This window comes from Coenobita brevimanus, chromosome 7 (assembly GCF_032717465.1).
Source record: "Coenobita brevimanus isolate Jiangsu-jjx chromosome 7, ASM3271746v2, whole genome shotgun sequence".
Lineage (NCBI taxonomy): Eukaryota > Metazoa > Arthropoda > Malacostraca > Decapoda > Coenobitidae > Coenobita > Coenobita brevimanus.
Window position 1 is genome coordinate 26,833,556 of NC_136960.1, and position 5,408 is coordinate 26,838,963.

The window sequence follows — 5,408 nt, forward strand, 5'->3', positions numbered from 1 at the left end:
CAAGCTCTTAACTACATCATAATTATCAGATTGATCCTGAGGCAAAGATGCATAAGTTACTTGAGCTTTACCGGTGAGAACAGTTTGAAGGAGTACTGGCCAAAACTTTTTGTACCAATTAAAACCTGTAGCTACCCTCTCAAACAACTGAAAATACTTTGTTAAATCAGATTCATTAAAAGGAGGGACAAGTTTAACATTTTTAGCCACATCAAAATCATCAGAGCTAGATGATCCAGTTCCACCTTGTTTCATGCGATACTCATGGTCTGCCTGAATCCTAGCAATTTCAACTTGTGCCTCAGCCTCCTTAGAACGGGCCTGAAATTCAGCCTCCTTAGCACGAGACTCCGCCTCCTTAGCCTGAGCCTCCTGCAGGGCTAGCTGTAACTTAGCTAATTCAATCTGCGTTTGCTCATTTGGAGGAGTTACATTAAACAAGCTTTCATTAATCATGTCAACAATTTGATCTTTAGAATGATGAGAGCGAACAGCAATTCACAATTGTTGAGCAACAAGCTTCAGTTCATTCTTTGTTCTGTTTTCTACATCCAACACTGTTTGCACATTTGACAAAAAATCTTTGGTTTCATCAAATATAGTAATAGTAGACATCATGAATAAGTAACAGTCACAAAATATCAAGCAATATCCTTATGATAATATCCTGAATATCCTGATAAGAGGTCGCCAAATTTATGTTACGGAACTGAGAAAGATAATGTACACTTTAAGTGAGAATACTAATAATCACTACTGTCCCGTAAAGGTCCAGGTTCAAAACAAAAGAGTTAGGTAAAATTACAAGTTAAAGTTTAATGCTCAAACTAACAACAAAACATTCAGGACTCATAAGGATAATGTAATGGCAAAAACAGGTTAAATATATGGTTAACTGCAATAGCCTCTATTAACATGAAATTAGCAAGAGTAAATTTACCTAAGTCAGCCCTGATAAAATGAAAATACACTGGGTAATGCTCAGTTAATGCAAGATAAATTATTACAGATACAAAATAATATTAAAACTGGCTGACAAAATGAATTCTACATAAATTACAAAAAAAACTCACTAGGCCTACAAATCAACACCTTATGCTATACAGTACAAGGAAAATATGCAATAACAGTTATACTCAAATTACACAGCTGCTAGATGGTTGGAGACTTCCGGAGCACTCAAAACAATAACTGTACAGGGGAGGACAGAGATGTGAACAAAATGAGGAGTAGATCTAAGTGGCAATGATGCAGAGACTGAGCTCATTATATAGGGGCCAGCAGAGCTTGATACAACTTGTAAGAAGGATGCGCAAATGAAGCCATGGGGACAAAGAGTTGACAATCCCGCTCTGAACAACAGAAAGAACGACTTACTCTACTATAACGGTAGAAGGGGGGAGTAAGGTAGAACACGCTCGTGATCAAACAGGCAGCACACTGTACGTTAGAATTTCACAAAGGATGATGAAATCATAGGCTATGTAACAATATCTAAATATATATATATATATATATATATATATATATATATATATATATATATATACATATAAAACGGCCATACCACGTTGAGTACACCGCTTCCTGTCCGATCAGCGAAGTTAAGCAACGTTGGGTCTGGTTAGTACTTGGATGGGTGACCGCCTGGGAACACCAGATGCTGTTGGCATCCCTACGTGTCAAGTGGGGTTGGTGGAGGATTAGTGCCCCGCCCTGTAAAACAATTAACTCTAAGCCCTTGACCACCCCGTGTGGGATACATGGCGTCTGGCAATGAATGAAATGAATATATATATATATATATATATATATATATATATATATATATATATATATATATATGTGTGTGTGTGTGTGTAAATCAACTGCGATTCAGGAAAAAAAAAAAGTACTAAAGCGCCTTATAAATTCGTCCCTTCCAGAGAAAATTAAACAATATCCAATTTAAGGATGCCAACTTTGAACTGGTGGGATTTTTCTCGTTTATAATCTAATTATTAATCAACGAGAAGAGGCATCCAATTGTGGCATCCATGCCATACAATGAAAATTATTTAAGATTCGGACATTTGAGTTTGCCCTATGGCCTCCGACCCTGACCTCCAACCAATTTCATCCGACTCAAACTATTTGCTTTTTGTCTCTGCCTCAATTCTTCCACCAACTTTGGTCAAAACTGTGTCAGCATTGTTTGAGATGGCATTACTCTCTGACCGATTGTTTTCGAACTCTAATCTTTTCATCCTTGGCTGACCCTTAGTCATTTCATCATGTGGTACAAAATCATACCAAAACGGTTTCAGATTTAGGCTGAACATATGATCGTGCTCTGTGACCTATACATTTAACGGTTCTACTCAAAGTGAGTCTCTTTGTCTTTGCCCTACCCTCCACCTCCCAACCATGTTTGGTCGAAATTCGATCAAAGCAGTAAAGATGACCTTGCTATGTGTTGTTCTTTGATTTTTCCTGTGAATGTAACCTTTGACTGAATGTTCTCAAAACTGAATTGTTTACCTGTGACTTACACACCAGGTTTGGTTCAATTGGACGAAAACTTTTTCATTTATATGGCTTACGCAAAGACAGTCAGACTGGCAGAAACCCAAACACAAACCGACCAAAAAACACTCCACTTTAACTGTCATATGCATAGTTACATTTAATAACACAACTCAAACCTACACACCACAAAATGTTACCCCACAGCTCCTCAACCTTCCCACCACCAAAACCACAACAAGTTCACTCCCCTCTCTATCCCTCCCCTATTCCACTTGGCAGTGGTTATTTTCCCCATTGGCCGAAGTTCTAGCCAACTTAGGTCCTGGTGGATAAAATTTGCAAGTGTCGTTTCAAGAAATTAAAAGAAGTATACGTTTTTGCAACTATAGCTATAATTTATAAGAGTCATGTGCGCTTTCAGCTAGAATACTGCTCACCCTTGTGGAATGGATGTGGAGAGGTTGCACTAAAAGAACTAGGCAAAATTCAGAACAAAGCTATTTTAATGATTATTAATCCTGCTATTACAAATAAACTAACTCCCCTACAAGTAAGAAGGAATGTTGCCTCTCTTGCAATATTTTACAGATACTTTATGGCAAATGCTCAGACGAAGTTGCGTCCATTGTGCCACCTCTCCACGCCTTCCCTTGTGCTACACGGGCATCTGGTAACGCTCATGACTGCAATGTCACACAGCCACAATGCCGAACTTCTATCTATCAGAATTCTTTTATTTCCCAAACTGCATCTCTCTGGAGCTCGCTTCCCTAGAGTTGTTTCCCCTTAATCTTCAACCTACAGCTGTTCAAGTCCAACTGTTACAGATATTTTATGAATGGAGAACGCCAGTAATCTGGTGTATGGATATTTTTTTTATTCATTTATTTTTCATTTCTCTGTTCTGTTATCAAAAAAAAAAAAAAAATGAGGCTCTCGATGGCTACCCTCCCACATTTATAGATGAGAGAGAGAGAGAGAGAGAGAGAGAGAGAGAGAGAGAGAGAGAGAGAGAGAGAGAGAGAGAGAGAGAGAGAGAGATTGTAGGTTGTGTGCATGTGAGGATTTCTGAATACCCATAAATGTGTGTGTGTGTGTGTGTGTGTGTGTGTGTGTGTGTGTGTGTGTGTGTGTGTGTGTGTGTGTGTGTGTGTGTGTGTGTGTGTTCTTACCTTACCTAATTGTTCTTACCTAATTGTATCTTCACAGGAATGAGTCAAGTTCGTACTGTCCCGTGTCTTAAACCATATTTATCATACATATCCTTAAATTTGTGAATTGTTTTGGCACACACTATTTCATTCGGTAGTGCATTCCATTGATCAATTGCTCTGTTTGGGAAACTGAATTTCCTCACGTCTTTATCGCCTCTCTTCTTATGCAGTTTTTTGCAGTGTCCTCTTGCTGATGCTTCCTCATATGTTAAGTAATCATTTGTGTCTATTTTCTCCTTCCCTGATATGCATTTATATAGCATTATCATGTCACATGTCACCTCTTTTCCTTCTCTCCTGTAGTGCTGGTAGATTCAGTTTATTTAGTCTTTCTTCGTAGCTTAGATCCCTTAAGCTTGGTATCCATCTTGTAGCGGCCCTTTGAACTTTTTCAATCTTGTCTATGTGTTTTTTGAGATGAGGACTCCAGACTACTAATGCATACTCCAGGGTTGGTCTGATGAATGATGTTATTATCCTTCTTAGCATGTCTTCATTTACGTATGTGAATGCTATTCTCATATTTGCAAGCAGTGTATACAAGTTCCGTACCTTCTCACTGATGTGGTCAGCCGGAGATAGTTTGTTATTGATAATCACACCTAGGTCCTTCTCTCTTTCTGATGTGTGTAGGGTTTTATTTCCTAACGTACAATCCCAATCAGGTCTTTTTCCACTTTTACCAAACTTGATTACATGACACTTGTCCACATTGAATTCCATTTGCCATGTATTATTCCATTCATGAAGTTTATTTAATTCTTCTTGTAGCTCTTTACAAGAGTCTGTGTTAGTAATTCTCCTTTGTATTTTTGCAGCATCTGCAAACATATTTAGATAGCTTTCATTTCCAGTGTTACTGTCTATATCATTTATATACACTAAAAACATGATTGGTGCCAGCACTGAGCCCTGTGGTACTCCACTAGTCACTTCTTTCCATGATGAGTAGTTTCCCCTTAGTACTGTTCTCATTTCTCTTTTTATGAGAAAATCTTGCATCCAACATAACAGTTTGCCTCGAATTCCTCCTTGATGGTACAGCTTCCATAAAAGTCTTTGGTGTGGTACTGTGTCAAATGCTTTCTTGAAATCTAATTAGATACTGTCCACCCATCCTTCTCTTTCCTGTATTGTGTCTGTTACTCTGTCATAGTAGCTCAACAGATTAGTAACACATGATTTTCCTTTTCTGAAACCAAACTGTCTTTCTGTTATCATATTGTGTTCTTCTAGATGATTTACCCAAGTTTTTCTTATAAGCTTTTCTAATACCTTGCTTACAATACTGGTCAGTGATACTGGTCGGTAGTTGAGTGGATTTTGTCTATTCCCTTTCTTGAATAAGGGGACAATATTTGCTTTCTTCCAAATATCAGGTAGTTTACCTTGACTCAAGGATTTCTTGAAAATTAAAAATAATGGTTTACTTAACTCCTTTGCACATTCTCGTTGCACCCAACATGAAATTTCATCAGGACCATTTGCTTTTCCTCTGTCTAATTTACTTAACTCCTCCTGTATTACTTTTTCTGCTATTTGTATATCTGGTAGTATGTGTGGACATGCATGTTCCACATAGTCCCTCTCAAAATTTTTTTCTTCTGTAAAAACTGATTGGAAATTCTTATTTAGTGCTTCACAAATATCTTTCTCTTGTGTATAGGTGATTCCCTCGTCCGTAAT

At 37.8% G+C, this 5,408-nt stretch overlaps 1 non-coding gene across 1 annotated transcript; it reads left to right on the forward strand.

Moving 5' to 3' along the window:
* The first annotated feature begins 1,553 nt into the window (after window positions 1-1,553).
* On the forward strand, window positions 1,554-1,672 carry LOC145405397 (5S ribosomal RNA). Its single transcript, XR_013898354.1, has one exon. It is a non-coding gene; the product is annotated as a 5S ribosomal RNA (ribosomal RNA).
* The last annotated feature ends 3,736 nt before the right edge of the window (window positions 1,673-5,408 follow it).